Source organism: Neltuma alba, unplaced genomic scaffold, assembly GCF_004799145.2.
Source record: "Neltuma alba isolate B1F8T4 unplaced genomic scaffold, ASM479914v2 tig00010511_pilon, whole genome shotgun sequence".
NCBI classification, from domain to species: Eukaryota; Viridiplantae; Streptophyta; class Magnoliopsida; order Fabales; family Fabaceae; genus Neltuma; species Neltuma alba.
This window is the reverse complement of record NW_021635387.1, coordinates 366,728-384,995: the sequence shown is the minus strand read 5'-3', so window position 1 is coordinate 384,995 and position 18,268 is coordinate 366,728.

Sequence of the window (18,268 nt, the reverse complement as noted above, 5' to 3'; positions counted from 1 at the left end):
TTATGAGCTGTTATGTATTATTATAAACTATGTTGGAATATTGTATCAATGATTAAGGAAGCTTTACATGTGAGAAATTGACTAAGGAATCATATTTAAAGTATGTGTTATGTGATTTGAAAGGTTATGTGAAAGGAAAAGAAAAGAGAAAGGCAAGAATTGCAAAAAAGGGATAAAAGTTAACTTTTTAAGGGTCAAGTTTGACCAATGAAATTTTATGTAATTGGATGATTCTTGAGCTGAAACTTGGCAGGCTTATAGATCATATTTTTAGCTTTAAAACAAGTGATATTTTATTAAATTTGGAGTTTTGTACAGAAAGTTATGCCCTTCCAAAGTTGGGCGTAAATCCTGAAAAATTAAAAAATGACCAAATAAACAGTACCATTTTGAATGAAATATGGGATTGATGCATAAGTTCTAGATACCAAAGAGTATTTTTCCTTTAAAGATCATGTTAAGATCTTTCCATAGAACTTATAACCATCTCATTTTAATTTTTCTAGAATTAGTTATGAATTTTCAAAGTTTGGTCTTTGTAAGGGTTATAATGAATAGTAACCCAAATTTAAGAAACTTTAAAGTTTAACTTTTTCCAACTTAAGGCCATAAGAATGATGCAAAATGGTTCCAACTAAGATAAATTGAGGTATAAAAGTAAAGGTTTTAGTAAATGTACGGTTCTCTGATCATGTGTTAAGTTGTGATGGATTAAAGGTATTGACTGTTGTTTGATGAATGCTGTGATAATAGTGCACTATGTGGTATTGTATAGCATTATGTTACATTGTGTTGCTTGAAATTATATTGTTTGTTTGGTTTGCTGCGTTATGAGGAAAGAGCATAAGTAGAAACTATGGCATGTTGTGAAGATGACGTCTCCATAGAAACTATGAACCAGAGGATGTCTGGGGAACCATACCCAGATTGGTATCACCCTTTGGTAGAAAGTCCCAATTATCCTACTTTCCCACCAGGATACTACCAATTCCTCAGTGAGACTGAGGGTATTCATTTTAGATTAGGCTCCAAATCAACTAATAGAGCTACAGGAGGATGAGGCAACGCCTAGTACAAGGCCAATGCCAAGTATATAGTTGACACTGGGTTCGCAGTGAATACCCCGATCAGGAAATAATGATAATGAGGTAGGCTCCAGTAGGATACTACCTCTAAAGAAGAGATTATCATCAGTGCCTAAAGAATTCAATATAATTAATGATTTGATTAAAGAATTCAAGTACCTGGGTAGGTACATTAAGAGGAATAAGGATTAGTATGCTACAGTCTACCTTGACTTCTTTTATTGGGTTAGGCAGTTGTATATGATAGTTAACAAGGGAAGCTAGACCCTGGATATAGACATATAGGGTGCGGCACTTCTATCTACTCTTCCAAATACGTGGATCTGGGAGGAATTCATACCGTCTATCCATGACAAAGTGGACGGGTATACTTTTGTTCAGATATTGGATGTCTTAGAAGACTTTATTACTTTTACTTTTCCTTTTCCAGAATGGTCCTAAATAGTTGTACTAACTATGTGACTTTTAGCGCGACTAATTATGACTGATAGAACTATACTGCTGTTTTGTACATGAAAGGTTTATATATAAAAGTTAAAGGTTATACTACGATATTGTTCCTCTAGTAGTTAAGAAGAGATAGCAAGTATAGTGAGGGCAAGATGTGATGCACAAGAAGGGGAAGAATAGAATAGACCCCTTACTGATCCAATCCAAATAATAATGAACTGACTAAAGGAACAACAATAAACGATGCAAGAGTTGAGAGTAACCCAAGCTCGTCAAGAGTAAGGAAGGGATGCTACAATAGCAGCAATAGTAACAGTAGCCATATCACAGTTGCAACAACCCAGGCAAGAAGCAGCCGAGATAGCCCAACCAGTCCAACCCCAACTCTAAGAATCAATAGTAGAACAGGTAAGCCCTGCAAGGGAAGTGGATAGTTTGTAACAATGGATTACGCACTTTTACAAGCATAATCCACTAGCATTTGTGGGCATACTAGATATGCAAATAGCCAAGGACTAGATTACCCAGCTAGAGAAAATCTATAGAGCGATGGATTGCTCTGCTGAGATCAAAATGCAGATGACAAATCATAAGTGTAACACCTTATGTTTATACCAATTAACTTGCCTTGCGGAAGCATTTGGAATCACTTTTGAAGACTACAAGTTATGAAAAATCAAGTTTGAAAATTTTCTTTTGTAGATTACTATTCATTATAACCCAAAAATGTGGTAAACTTTGAAAATTCATAACTAATTATAGAAAAATTGAAATCGAGTGATTCTAAGTTCTATGAAAAGCTCTTTGGAAAAATTTTGAGAGAAAATAGTTTTTGGACTGATTGCCTTAAAATTCAAGCCCAGTTTTTCTTGAAAAAGTTACTATTCATATGGTCATTTTTCCATTTTTCACTTATTTTAGCCCAACTTTGGAAGGGCATAACTTCTTGTGTGGTTATCAGATTCAGGTGAACCAACTCTCATCTTAAAGAGAAAGCTCCCATCTATTTGTTCACCAAATCTCATGGCTATACCCACTTGATTGCTTAATTTGACTTTGGTCAAAGTTGAGGTCCATAATGTTGACTTTTATCCCCCTTGGAAGGATAAATTGTCTTACTTGACCAATTACTTGCATACTAATTCTCCTACCATATAATCATGCATTTTGGACAACACTAGCATGCTTTCACATATTAACACATAAGCTAGCATATATCCATAACTTAAAACCTTAAAGCATACTCTTAATTACATTCATCCAACATAAGGTTTTTCTTCATTCTTCTTCTTCTTCTTGAGGCAAACTTAACTCTCCACTATAGCTACTTGTTTTCCTTTGCTCTTGGAGGTTGAAGGCCCTAGGGTTTGTTAAGTATGGGGGTAAGATTCTTTGGGAATCTTAGTAGCACATTGCATACATTTCTATGGTTACACATCACAATGTAATTCAAGCTACATGCATACATACATACTTGGGTATTATGTACTTGCCATGGAAAAACATAACATCATAACATAACATATCATCTCAACCTTGCATAAACCAAGGTATACATGCATGGAGGCATCATGGCATAACATCATAATACATCGCAATGAACATACAATGTATAGTAACTTTAACAAGCAATGGAATGCAAAAGCTACCTTGTTAGCTTTCCTTCCTCTTGAACTCTTTTCTCTTGACTAGATCTTTGCCCCTTTGTTGTGTATAGCCTATTAGGCAACCAATGACACAACATTAAGCATTACTTCAACTCCATAACTTAACATAACCCCTTAAACCCCTTTTTTTCTTGACTTTTAAGGTTTATTTTTCTAGCTTTGATTCTTGAACTTTCTTGAGCCTTTCCTACATAATTTTCCATGTAGAATCCATTTATCATATTAGTTTTATGAAAATCCAATCCCTTCCCATTGAACTTGACTTGGCCGAACTATAGGGATAAATAGGTTTAAAATTTTCATTTCAATTTTTAATACTTCCAACATCCCTTTCTTAGTATATACCTACACTAAATCATCATTTAAACTCATTGGAAGCATCAAATTGAATTGAAACATCTTCCCTCCTACATTTCTCAATTTGGCCAAACCATATATATAATTATAGGGAAAAGGATTTTCAACAAAACTAACATGTAATCACTTAATCCTTAACCTTTAACCATGCTTAATCTTAACCATACTTCATCTAAACCATTTCGTATCATTTTGATAAAATTTGGACAGCACTTCTCCTTAGGAAAATGACTTTCCATCATCATTAAAATAGCACAAAACCCACATATCATTCTCCTACTTGTTGTAGAAGCTTACCTTGCTTCCAAATGACTTTCTCTCACTAGAAATCTTCTCTTTCTCTCTCTAAATGAAAATTTGCAAGAGGTTTCCTACTTGAAAGGCTTCACACAAAATGAACATGTGGGAGGGGGTATTTATAGGCTTCCTTTTTATTAATTCCACATTTGCCCTTCTTGCATAAGACTTAATCTTAGCCCTCCAATTTTTACCTCTTTCCACATGTACAAATCTTAGGCCATGTGGCTTAATATGTTGACACTTGGATGGTGAGTCATTAGGGCTTATGGCATCTTTCTTATCCATTAAGATTAATTAGGCTTTAACCAAGGTTAACTCTCCTAATTCCTTGATTAACTTGGCTAATTACCCTTCTAGAAACTTTTGACTTTTCAAAGATAGATGGTTAAATCCTAGCCATCCAATGAACCATGTTTGCTACGTGTCACGATCCTACGGAAGATGACTTAACCATAATCATTTTACTTATCCCTAATTAAATTTTAATCTAACTTGATTTAGTATTTTCTTTTCCTTTTTCTTTTTATTTTCTTTTTCCCTTTCTTGGCCAATTTGGGTGTGACATGTGTCCTTGACATTTTGTCAGAAATTTTACTACCCCGGTTGTCTTGACAGTCTACTGAATCGTAATATAATATTAGTTTATTTTATCTGATAACTGAAAAATTCTACTATCTCAGAATTCTTATATCAGATCACCATTAACGATATCTCAGTAAAGGGAACTTCCTTGATTAATTTCATAATTTTTCTCCCTATATAACTATTTAAATTGCCATTTCCGTAAAAACAGACAATCTACCAATATTAATTTAGCTTTAAATTCAATTAAAGCTAACCTCCTCATCATTTAGGGTTGGAAATAATTTTATAAATCTCTATAATTCCTAAATAAATTTTCTTTAATTTTTCATAATTTTCTGAGATCTCTAGGTATTTTCAATAATTGATATTGGCCAATAAAAGGCACATATATGGCGCCACCTTAGAGGAGCAGAGGGAAAAAAATAGTCAACACTATTGACCAATTAGTCAATCTTATTGAGTCACATAGTAGAAATTTTGCTCCACTAGGTAGATAGGGAACTGTCTAATACTTACCAGTATTGCATTTTAATTTTTCTACTGCCCATAAAATATCTTCTGGTGACTCATATGATGACTCATCACCCTCATAAATGAAGCACATGGGAAAGAAGAAGAGAATTCAAGTTGAACTTGTCTTCCTCAAAATATCTAAGATATTTTCTAACTTTGTCTCCTAATTAAGGGACATTAACATTTGACTGGAGCATTTTATCCAATCCTGAACTCCAAAAATTCATCTATTTATACCATAAAATTTGTTTAATTCTATAGAAAATCTATGAATTTTCTCAGATCATAATTCAGACCATAAGTATTTCTTTTTAAATTTCCCATAACAAACCCACAAACTGCAGTTCTGGCCCAAAAAAATATTAAAGCCATTCTGTTAGCCTTCTAGGATTGAGACTAATTTTATAAATTCTATAACCTCTTAGATCATACATCCTCATTTTATCATAATTTTCTGAGGTTTCCTTATGACTCAAACAATTAAATCTACCTCTACATCTCAAACTGAGCCAAACTTATAAATTCCTTTTAAGTCAACTCAAGGGCATTTTCGTCATTTCTCCTCATATACAGGCCTTAAAATGTTATTTTTCATTTTCTGAAATTTTCTAGAATTGTTGGGTATTACATCCATTTTTACCCATTCCTGGCCCGAAACTTTCCAAAATTACGGTTTTGCCCTTAGTCAAGTAAACCTCATAAATCACCCTATTATGGCCTCTATCATAACCTTAGTCTAAACTAACCTCTTTTCTTATTTCTGGGCCTCGAGACTTCACTAGAGCCTCTAACTTTCTTTACATTGAGATTTTTGAAAACTGTACTACCCATATTCTGAAAAATATACTACGCATATTCGGCCAATGTAAAATGGAAGAGAAGGAGTGTGATTTTGTAAAATATGATTTAATATTTGGATTCTAAATGAAAAATTGTGTAGGAATGGACCAAGAGATTGATGGAAACAAAGAGGAATTAATTATGTCAAAAATCAAGGAAAAAGGATTTTAATTGAATTCAAGGTTGAACATTAATGTTTGTGCTTGAATTATTGATAATTTGGAATATGTTTATGTATAAATTGATAGGTATTATGCTAGAAAACAAGGAGGAATCCAAAGGAATTAAAGAGGCTGAAAATCTTGGACTGAAAAGAGGTAGCATGGAATTCACAATTTATAATGTTAACTTGCTTGGTTGTTGCATATGATTACATTAATAATTGCTATGTTATGTTTGAGATTATTTGACAAAAATGATATGTTAGTTGATTACATTGTATGCCTTTGCAACATGTATTAACCTGTTATTTATTAGTGAGTTGTGATGATAATTGCATGGCATAGAATATTCATGAATATATATCTATATATATGCAATCTACCTTGTATGTTTGACGTTATAATTGTAACTCCTGCTACTAAGATTTCTATGAAATCTCACTCCCTCAGTGTATAAACAATCAATAGCAACCTCAAGTGGTGTTACCAAAGGCAAGGAGAAAGGGAAGGAAACCATATTGAAGAGGGTTGAACCTAATGCCATTAGAATTATGTTTTGTAATTATTATGAGCTGTTATGTATTATTTTAAACTATGTTGGAATATTGTATCAATGATTAAGGATACTTTACATGTGAGAACTTGATTAAGGAATCATATCTAAGTATGTGTTATGTGATTGGAAAGGTTTTGTGAAAGGAAAAGAAAAGATAAAGGCAAAAATTGCCCAAAAAAAAAGGATAAAAGTTGACTTTTTAAAGGTCAAGTTTGACTAATGAAATTATATACAATTGGATGAATCTTGAGCTGAAACTTGGTAGACTTATAGATCATTTTTTTAGCTTTAAAAAAAGTTGTATCTCATCAAATTTGGAGTTTTGTATAGAAAGTTATGCCCTTCTAAAGTTGGCTGTAAATTCTGAAAAATTAAAAAGTGACCAAATGAACAGCACCACTTTGAACGAAATCTGAGATTGATGCATATGTTCTAGATACCTGAAAGAGAGCCTTTTCTTGTCGTTCGCTTAGAGGTTCTCACTCAAAAATAAATCCAAGCTATGCAGTATAGTGCAAACTCAGGTCGTTTCACTTTTGGGAGCCTAAATTAGATGTCTAAGTTAGATTAATGCTATGCAGAGTAATGAAAAAGGGGTTTTTGGTGTTTTTATCCATTAATGAAATGCTAAAACTAAATGCAATTAATTCAAATCTAAGTGACTATGTTTTTGGATTTTTCTAGATAGTAGTAATGAAGTGAAGTTAATGATATGTAATCTCTTGAATATAGCTTTGAAGCAATCATAGTTCAAAATAAGTATGGGAGTAGAAATCACCAAGTTTTCTAAATGAAAAAACCTTAAAGAACTCTTTAAGTCTAGGATCTTAATCAATGGTACCCATTTCATAAGATCCTATTAAGCTCACTTAGTGTGTGTATTAAGATTAATTAATGCACTAGGTTAAATGCAAGCCCAGATCAACTCAACAATCTCACATTACCATGCAAGACAGAGGGTATCAAAAGAGTTGCATAAAACATACATGTAACCACCTGTATTGAAGCTCAAATTCAACACTAATAATCCAATACACAAGACAATCATCCAGAATTGATTACAACCATAATCAGAATAGTTCAGCCCAAATTTACAAATCCTAAGACCTAGAAATTCATAAACAAGGAACTAGAACTCATAGATGAAGCTAACTCCCCTTTGAAGCTTTGTGAACTCATGCTTCTTCCACCATATTCAAGAGTTGAGAAGCTTAGCTAGTCATGACTCTTGAATCAACTCCAACCAGATATTGTTCTTCAGCCATGGTAGCAGCAGATGGAAGAAATAGAAATGGGATTAGGGTTTCTGAGGTGAAAATGAGAGAAGAGGATGAAAGATACGTAGGTGGTGGCTGAATGATGTCCTCTCCAGTCATCATACCCAAAATAGGGTTTCTAACCCGAAACTTACGTGCATGGGTCGGTTTTTGGGGATGGGTAGGTCAAAATTTCCCGAAATGGTCGGGTCTGGAATTTGCTGCTTCGAGAGGTTCGCCGCGGCGAAACATGGCAGAGACCTGTCTTCGCAGAAGGGTTTTCGCCGCGGCGAAGTGGGATGTTGGCCGCGGCGAACATAGGCAGAGGGTCTTCTCTTGCTTCTTTTGCCTTGAGTTCTTCAATTCTGGCCCCAAATCTTTAGTGTCCTACAATAAAAAGTAACAAATTGAAGTATCAATTGTCCTAGAAGTTAATTGAATCCAATTAACAACCAATTATGACAATTTAATCCTCAAAATGACACTAACTTAAAGTAAGAACCATAAATCTCAGTTAAGCACAATTTTCATTAAAAAGGACCAGAAAGTATGACAAAAATCATGGATAATGATATGAAAAGAAATTAATATTTTGAGCTCAATCAATACCAAAGAGTTTTTTTTTAAGGATCATGTTAAGAGCTTTCCATAGAACTTGGAACCATCTCATTTCAATTTTTCTAGAATTAGTTATGAATTTTCAAAATTTAGCCTTTGTAAGGGCTATAAAGAATAGTAACCCGAATTTAAGAAACTTTAAAGTTCAACTTTTTCCAAGTTAAGGCCATAAGAATGATGCAAAATGGTTCTAATTGAGATAAAATGAGGTATAAAAGTAAAGTGTGACATTCCAGGACCTACGTTTTATCCCTTATACAATTCTTACTTTAATTCTTTTAAGAATCCAATCATGCATAATTCAATCTCATGCATTCTCATTACATCCCATACTCATTTTTACATGCCACCAATGTCATATGCAACTAAATTATATAAATTGACATGTTCCATAATTATTACATAACTAGAGAATTTAAGTATCACATAATAATACTAACAATTCTCTACTTCTTTGCTTTAATCTCTTGGCTTCTTTTCATGCAACCATTGCCCGTCGTGCTTAACCTAAATGGTTGATTAGGGAGGAGTGAGATTCAAGGAAATCTCTATAGCAAACAATATCACATTAATCATACTAGATGGATGCTAATGCATTATATGCAACTTGCTAATTTTCTTATTAATTAGTGATATATGAGCATGCTTAATACTACCTATTTAATACATGGCCATGGAGACATAATCTAGTTATCATAAATAGCAATTACAGTAGCCAAAACATGTCACAATATCAACCAATCATCATATACATATAAATACACAAGCATACAATATCAAGCAATGTTAATAGGTAAGTTCACTACCTTGTACCATAAGTTTTCTCTTGTTCTTCAACTTGCTCCCTAAGCTTCCCAACCATCTAGCTTTTAGTCAACCACATCCAAACCTTTTCTTGTATGTCTCAAGGTCCTAATCACAGCCACAAGGATCACATTACTTATTAGGACCAAGACATCACATAAAGTTCAAGACTTGCTTTGCGGGTACTGTTCATCAGTATTTCCAGAATTTTTGCTCAACTTTGAAAATTCGTAACTAATTCCAAAAAAATCAAAATTAAGTGGTTCTAAGTCCTACTGAAAGATCCTTAAGTGCTATTTAAGCAAAAAATAGTTTCAAGAAGCAATTCTGAACGAGACAGTACCAAAATTGTATGGAAATTTCCTACTGCTTCAGTGATCAAAACTGTTTCCAGATTTTAAACCCTAACTTTGAAAAATCACCATAAATCATACACATATCCAAATGAACTGTTCTACCTATGTATTTAAAGCTTAGAAATGTACTTTATCCAAATTTTGGAATCAGAAATGAACATAAATTAATCAAAATAGGTATTAAGACAAGTGCTAGAATCACCACATACCTTGATCTTGAAGTTTGAATCTTGTTTCTTCCTCTTGGCCTTCACTCCTATGTTTTTCCCTCTAATTTTTGGTAGATTTTTTCTCTACAAATTCTTGCCAAAATGCTCTTCTAAGGTAGGGTATTTATAGCCATAACTTATGCTTTGAATGGACCATTATGCCCTTGAAAGCTAGTGGAAATTGTAAGGGCAAATTTAATGTCAAGTGCACTTTTACATCATCAATACATCATCTTCTTACATCATCTCTTACATCATCCTTCTAGAAGAAATCTAGGTGGCACAAATCTAATAGAGAGGAAAGGAAGAATAGATCTTAGCCCTTCGATCAAACTTGGTCTCCAAGTTTCTTTTCAATTTGCTTGGCTCACATTTATTCGGCTTTCTTAATAGCCTTCTGGAGCTCAAAAAAATTTTCTATTTGCTCTATAAATTTCTTTTAATTCTAAACAGGATCTATGAGTTTTCTCAGGCCATAACACTTCCTTTAAGCGACACATAAAAAATCATTTACTAAAATGCCCTTAATCGACATAATTGAGCCTTTTATTTTATTCCAGCTATTCTGCTAATCTTCTGAAAGTGAGACTAATTTTATAAATTAACATAGCCTTTAAGCTTCCTAGCCTCATTTTTACATATATTTTTAAGATCTCTTACTATCTCAAATAATTACCTCAATTGCTGTACTTTTTACCAAGTTACAATCTTATAAATTTATTTAAGTTGCCTCAAGGGTATTTTCATCATTTCTCTTTATAAAGAGTCACTTTTTGAAATTATGATTTAGTTCCTACTTAGACTTGGCCTCATAAAACATGTCTTTGAGGCTTTTAACTTAACCTTTGGCCTATATCTACCCTCTTTTCTTTTTCTAGATCTTGAGACTCTCTTGAAACTTCAACATTACTTATACGTTTGCCCTTAGTAACTTTCTTATTTTACAGTTTAGTCACTGAAATTGCTTTGACTTCCTCTCTCATTTTTGGGACTTTTGCTCCAAGGGGTTTAGTAGCCTACCTATTTTGAGCTACTCCTAGGGCTCCTAGGCCTAAAAATTGAGATGTGATAATAGGGTTTTAGAGTAAATTGTGTAATGGAATTATGTGATTGATGTGGAATGCCATAGTTCTTATTGTTTGATAGGAATTATTGTTGAGCAAGTGAGAACTCAAAATCAAGGACAGGAGGCTGTGTGATCAAGAGGATTAAGAGGTAGCATAGAATTTACAATTTAATGTTAACTTGCTTGGTTTGTCGCTATGTGTAATTCCTTGTTTATATATCATGATGTGGTAGAGCTAGATGGACGATAATGTGCTTAATGTCTTGCATTTTATGTCTTGGCTATATGCATTGTTGAGTTGACTTTTGGAATGGTTTATTGCTCTCCTTCAATGACATGAATGTTAGGTTATATCTTATGTAACATGCCTTACTTGATTGACATTGTAATTGTGGTTTTTTGCTATTGAGATTTCCATGAAATCTCACTTTCTTTATGCTCTAATTAACACTATTAGGGGCAGCAAGTGTTTAAAGAAAAGGCAAGGAAGTGGCCCTAGTTTGAGGAATGATTTTATGTGATTTTGTGAATTATGTGAACATTATGTTACAGTGTTGTAATGATTATAAGTTTGATGACTTGGTGACTATTTGGAGGTATATAACATAAGTAGAGAACACTTTTTAAATAGTATATATTATGGTAAAGGCATGTTTTGGATTGGTATGATAGAATTATAACAAGTTGACCTTTTAAAGTAGTGAATTTGACCTAAAATGGACTAAAGTTTGACCTCACGTGATTCTGAGCAAATGGAAGAATTTGATCATAAAATTTGACAGATCAATAGATCTCATTTTTAGCTTTAAAATGAGTGCTAAATCATTAATGTGAAAATTAGAAAATTGACCCTATGAACAGTGCACATTGATGTGAAAACTAGGCCAGAGGTTGTGCTAGGAACCTCATAGAAAGACTTCCGAGGTTAAACCCATGCAAGGACCTAAATGTAAATTTAAAAAGTTTTGAGCTGGAAATCGAGTAGTGGTGAAAGTGGATTTGAATATTTCAAAAAAAAATCTAGAAAAATAGGAATGGGATCCCAAGGTCCGTATGAGGCTTAAAATATGAAAATACTCTTAGAGTAAATTTGATAAATTCCCATAGTTTTTGGCTAATTATCAATAATAGCCAAAATTAAATTATTTAAAATATGAGGAGGCTTCAGATGGTCAGAAACTAAGGGATAAATGGTTAAGAATTATTACAAATTTTAAAAATAATTTCGTCCCTAGGAAGCAAAGAGGTTGGCTTTAATAGAATTTAAAGCCTATTTATATACTATCTAGGGAAAGTCAAAATAAATCATCCAAGGGTTGACTTTTGACTTGATAAAAATTAGAAAAATTCATTGTGATGAATAAATAGTATTGGCATAGAGACAGGGAGTCAAGTTTACTTTGAAATAAATAATAATTAGATGATTTTAATGAAAGGTAGAGGGAAAGGCATTTCTCCCTCCATAGCAAGTATATATAATGCCATGTAGATTTATTTGAGACAAAAAAAAAGGCATAAGAACATGTTCCAGTGGTCTTGTGACACCTTATTTTGTTACCCACTTTTATATCAAGTGGGAGTATTTGAAACCATTTCTCAAGTCCTTGAGTTAGAAAATTTTGAACTTTTAAAACTTTCTTCTCAGGTTACTATTCATTATAACCTTAATTTTTTTCAAATTTTGAAAAATCATAACTAATATTAGAAAAATTGAAATGATATGATTTCAAGTCCTTCTTAAAGCTTGTAATGAGCTCTTTACAGGAAAAATATAGTCAAAGTATGAATCCGACTCATGTGTGCCTAGTTGTCATGTCAAGATGTACTATTCATTTGGTATTTTTTCTAATTTCTCAGAGTTTATGCCCAAGTTTGGAAGAGCATAACATTTTGTACAAAACTCCAAATTTAATAAAATACTACTCATTTTAAATCTAAAAATATGATCTATTAGACTATTAAGTTTCAGATACAAACTCCACCATTTGCTCAAAATTTTGTATGGTCAAACTTTACCCTTAAAAAGTCAAATTTTATCATTTTCATGCCAAAACTTAACCAAATGAAATCACAACAATTCCAACATGGTTCAGCCACAAATTTCAGTATATAATAAGTCATTCTTCATAATTTACATCCCTTGAAAGTCATCCAACACATAATCATAAATATTACAAAACTTGTACATAATGGTCAACATAAATTCAATATAATTTCATAACATACTTCCTTTATGAAAATACCACCTCCTTGCTCTTGGTCACACTACTTAAGGGTCCTATTGGTTGTTTATACATAGAGAGGAATGAGATTTCGTAAAAATCTTAGTAGTAAAGGAATTATAATAATAATGTCAAACAAGCAAAATAAGTTACAAACGAGTTCATAAATATTTATTCACACTTATGCCATGTAAGTATTATTCCAATCCATTCAAAATTAACATATCCAAGCATATTACCAAGGCACATAATGAAACCAATCACATGTCATCATCATCAAATAGTTTCAAATATAACATGGCATATATTCAAGAAATCACATTATGTAACAACCAAGCAAGTTAAAATTAAAATTGTAAATTTCATGCTACCTCTTTTATCCAAGATTTTCAGCCTCCTTGATCTCCTTATATTTCTCCTTGTTCTCTTGCTCAATGCCTATCAATCCATGTATAAATACATGTCATATTATCAACCATAACATTGGGCATCAAGATAACTCTATAATCCTCTCCTTCTTTGGCTTTATGACTTTAATTTCCATCTTTGTTTTGACAAGTCTCAAGAGCCATTTCTACACAATTTTTCATGTAGAATCTAAATATCAAATCAAATTTAACAAAATCACACTCCTTCCCCTTCAACTTGAGTTGGTCGAATAGTATGCTTTAGGAATCCAAAAGTTTTATTTTTAATTCCAATTATTTTAAATACTTTTCTTTGGTGTTTCCCTACACAAAAACACTTTTTTAACTCATTGTAATCATCAAATCACATTGAAATAATCTCTAACATCAAGAACAAGCAATGGCCAAATTGAAGGTAGTTTAGGGTTAGAATTTTTATTTTTGGTTCCAATGCTTTCAAACACTTTCTCTTGGCATATTCCAATGCAAAAATATATTTTAAACTCATTAAAATCATCAAATTAAATTGAAATAATTTCTAACCCCATGAATTGTGCTTGGCCAAATAGGTTCCTAATTTCAAAAACTTGAGATTTCTTCCAAATATCAATCCAAACCTCAATCAAGCAAGCTATTCCAAGCTCTAAATTATGATTTCTATCCTTCCCTAAACATTCCTCGTCAATTTGAAATTTTGACAGCACAATACCTTAGGATTTTTGTCACTAAACTCCTTTTGAAACAAGCTAGAAACATAGCCAAATTAAAGCTTGAACACACCATGATTGATCCTTGATTTTTGCTTGAAATTTTTGGGTTATAATCTATGTGAAATAGACTCTTCAAGGTCAGATTTTTTGTAGTAAAACCTCCCCCTTCAAGTCCCAAAATAACTGAAATTTTAAGGTGTAAGAGGAGGTATTTATAGACTTTAAAGTGGCCTCCTCTTCCTTTCAAGTGTCCCTTGAAAATCTAGAGTTTTTGGGACATGTGGACACTTTAAGATGCTACAGAAATATAGGAGTGTACAAGTGTCCCTTAAGAGATAATATTTTTGGATAACATCATGTGATATTTTGCATTATTTTTTTTCCATAACCATATAAACCTCTTGGCCACGAAATTACTTTTTATTCCTGTCCCAAAACCAAGTCGAATGGGCTGGAGAAAGAATGAAGAAGTATTACCTTGCATCACCAAATAATTTTCCACCCAGTTTCACCGTATCGACTAAAATTCCTTTCTAATTTCCAATAATAGTTATGGACCTCCAAAACTTCATGTTTTCCTATAAAAAATCATATTTTAAGATAGGAAGGTCCCCTGAATTTTTCTAAAATTTATCTCAACCTCTAACTATTTATTTTGAATTTTCTCTCAAATCAGCCTTTACTGATAAGATTTTGATAATAAATACTCTAAAATTAATCCTCTTACTTCCAGGGCCTGAAAATAATTTTATAAACTCAAATAAATCCTAAAATAATTTATTCATATTATTCTTGGAATTATTGAGGCCTTTACATATTTAAAATAATTATTTCGAGCTAATTTTCTACTATTTTTCCTGAAAAATCTCTGTTTACAGAAAATTCTATAATAAATTATTTTCATATTATTTTGACCTTCAAGGCCTCAAATAAGGTTCCAAAGCCTCTAATTTACCTTTTTACTATTTTTCCTAAAATTTTATTAAATTTTTCTCTAATTTTTTCATTTTGCCCTTCCTAAACCAATAATTTCAAAAATGTAAATCCGGACAATAGTCGGATCTCAATTCAAAAGTTGTTTTGCCTCTGAATGTAATTTACTACTTAACCCTCTATCTAATTTATTATTCATATTCTCAGGGTTAAAATCGGCAGGATGTGACAGGTCTTAAGTAAGTTAGGACTTGGAAAAGTACCCAATACGGTACAAAATAGCAAAATAGGTGGAAGAATAGTTAGGGGGCAGCTTTTGCATGAATTTCCTATTTATTTCCTTCCTTTTTAATGAAAATTTGATGAAGGGACATGGTTAGAATTATGCCTTTTGTCAAGGGCAAAATTTGAAAAACGATTAAAAATATTAAAATAATATTTACTAATCATATTTTAAATATGCAAAGATACTTGGCAAGAAGAGAATGTGTAGCTCAATGATGTAAGGGAAATGATGTAATGCAAGATGAGGTAAGGAAGATTATGCAAGCAAAGACACTTGGCTAAATCATGAGCTAGATTACTTAGTCAAAGAACACTTGGGAAGATCATAAACTAGATGCCTTAATTATGAAACACATGGCAAAGCATGATATAAGAGGTGTGATGTCATGAAGAGTAAGCAACCTAGAAGCCTAGACACATGTCAATCTTGATTACACATGGAAAGATCATAAGGGAGGTGATTTTGTAACATCCTGAGTTTTATCAGGTTTTAATGACCTCTTTTGGTTGATTTTAAGGATAGATTAGTGATTTAATGTTGATCTTGGTGTTTAGGTTGAAATTGAGGTATGTTGGAGGAATAGGTGAACAGACCCCTCTCAGGGTATGTTCGCTGCGGCGAAGTTTTACTTCACCGCGGTGAACCGGGAGTTCCAGGGGGGTGTCTTTTCGGGAAGGTTTGGCCGCGGCGAAGTCATAGGGACGCCGCGGTGAAGTTGTTCAGGTGAGCGAGGTTTCCCTCTCGGGAAGGTCTCGCCGCGGCGAAGTTAGGGGTATGCCGCGGCGAAGGTTTTCTGGGCGAGTGAGAGTTTCCTCTTGGGAAGCTTTCGCCGCGGTGAAGATTGGAGTTCGCCGCGGCGAAGTCAGGTTTTTAGCCGAGTAATCCCTCTCGGGATTAGTTCGCCACGGTGAAGTTCTAGGTTCGCCACGGCGAAGGGGGTCGAATCTATATAGTCGCAGGAGGGGTCTGGTTTTGCGAAAATTAGAAAATCTGAAGGAGGAGAGAGAAGCTCTGCTAGGGTTTTGGTGTTGTGGCTGGGGAAAGGTGTTTTTAAGGATACATTACCTCAAGTAAGTGATTTTAACCTCTAATCTACTTTCTTTCTTGGAATTTCTGAGGATTTATGGTGAAACCCTAGAGTTTTCTAGGTTGTTATGAAATTGAGGTTTTTGACCGATTGTTTCGAGTTTAATTGATTGCTTTGAGTTAGTCTAAGTATTTAATCGGTGTAGTTTTCTTAGATTTGAAGAACTTTGAGTTTTGGAAATTAGGGTTTATGAAAATGGGAGGTTTGTGATTGAGGATGATAATGTGGAGGTTGATTTTGAGTTTTGTGATTTGGGTTATGTTAAGGAGGATTAAATTAGATGTTTAATCGGTTTAGAATGTTATTAAGACTTCTATTGTTCAAATGGGATGTTTGGGTGTTGAATTCCTATAGTGGGTCCTTGAGGTTATGAGTTTTAATTGATGTTTAGAAAGGAATTAAGGTTTTAATGGATTTTTACGACCTTGGAGTGTTACCTTGGTGGCTATACCCTTTTGAGTTGGGTAAAGTTTGGTTAAAGTTAGGAATTTTGTGTCCCCAAATGTTGTTTTGGCCACATTATTAGTTGAAAGCTAATACATGTTGGTTGTGTGCTTGTGTAGACTGGTTGTGTGCTTGTGTAGACCGGTTGTGAGCCTTGTTGGTGCACGGGGCCGTGTTGTTGGTTTGTTATTCCTTGCTCAGGCGAGAGGTAACCACTTTCCAATCCTTTGTACATGTTTTTGTGGTATTGTGAGTGGATTTATGTTTTGTGCTCCGAGTAACAACTGTGTTCAAAGTGTATGTTGTATATTGAAAAGGAAAACTGTCTTATGGGGTTTAAATTGATATTGGTTGAATCTAGAACTTGTGAAAGATAGGCCACTGAAAGAAGTTAATTGTGAAATGATCATTTACTCTTTGATTATGGTTTGAACATGATGCATTAATTAGGAATTGGTGAGAGTTTTGATTGTTACTACCACGTGGTAAGGCCTCCATTAATGCATGATGGTTGGCTCTTTACGTCCCCCATAATGAGGGATAGGCTTTTTGGCTCCCTACGTCCCCCAGAGTGAGAGATAGGCCTTTTATGGCTCCTTACATCCCCCATAGTGAGGGATAGGCCGGGTTCGGCTCTTGAAAATCCCCCAAAGTGAAGGATATGGTTGATGGGATTGTATCATTGCACTTGCATGACTTGTGTGGCTATCATTTATATTATTACTTGTGAACTACCCCACTTGACACCTCACGAGCATCTATTTAGTAGTACCTTGAATTGGAAAGGTTGGTTACTGGGACGTTGTCTCACCCCGTGGTTTACAATGTTTCAGGTGAATATTCTAGGTGTGTGCCATCGGGAAGAGACGCAGAGGCTTGAGCTTGGTTAGCTTTAGGCCTCTAGCCCTTGTGTATGTATGGCTAGTATATATTGCCACGTTTAGGACCCCTTTTGAAATATTTTGATTACCCGGCCTTATTGTAAACTGGAGGGAATGTTATCTCCTTATTGTAGTTGGCCGGAGGCCATTTCTAGTGTCTTATGAAACTCTGTTTTATTTTGTTGGAAACCATTTGGATGGGCTAATGTTGATGTCTTTTGTTACCCGAGCCGGAGGCTCGTAAGCCCAGTGGATGTTAATGAATGATTTCTAGTTGCATGCAACAGAGTTTGGGTTTATCTCGAGTTTGAATGTTAATTTCAAAAATTGCGTAATTTCTTTCTACTATGGTAATTTGTTGTAACAGCTTTCCTTTTCTACCATAGTAGTGATTTTATGACGAGTTTATAATGTTTTGAGGATAAGGGTTTTACAGATTTAATCAAGTGACACGTGTCATGGTAAAAATAAATGA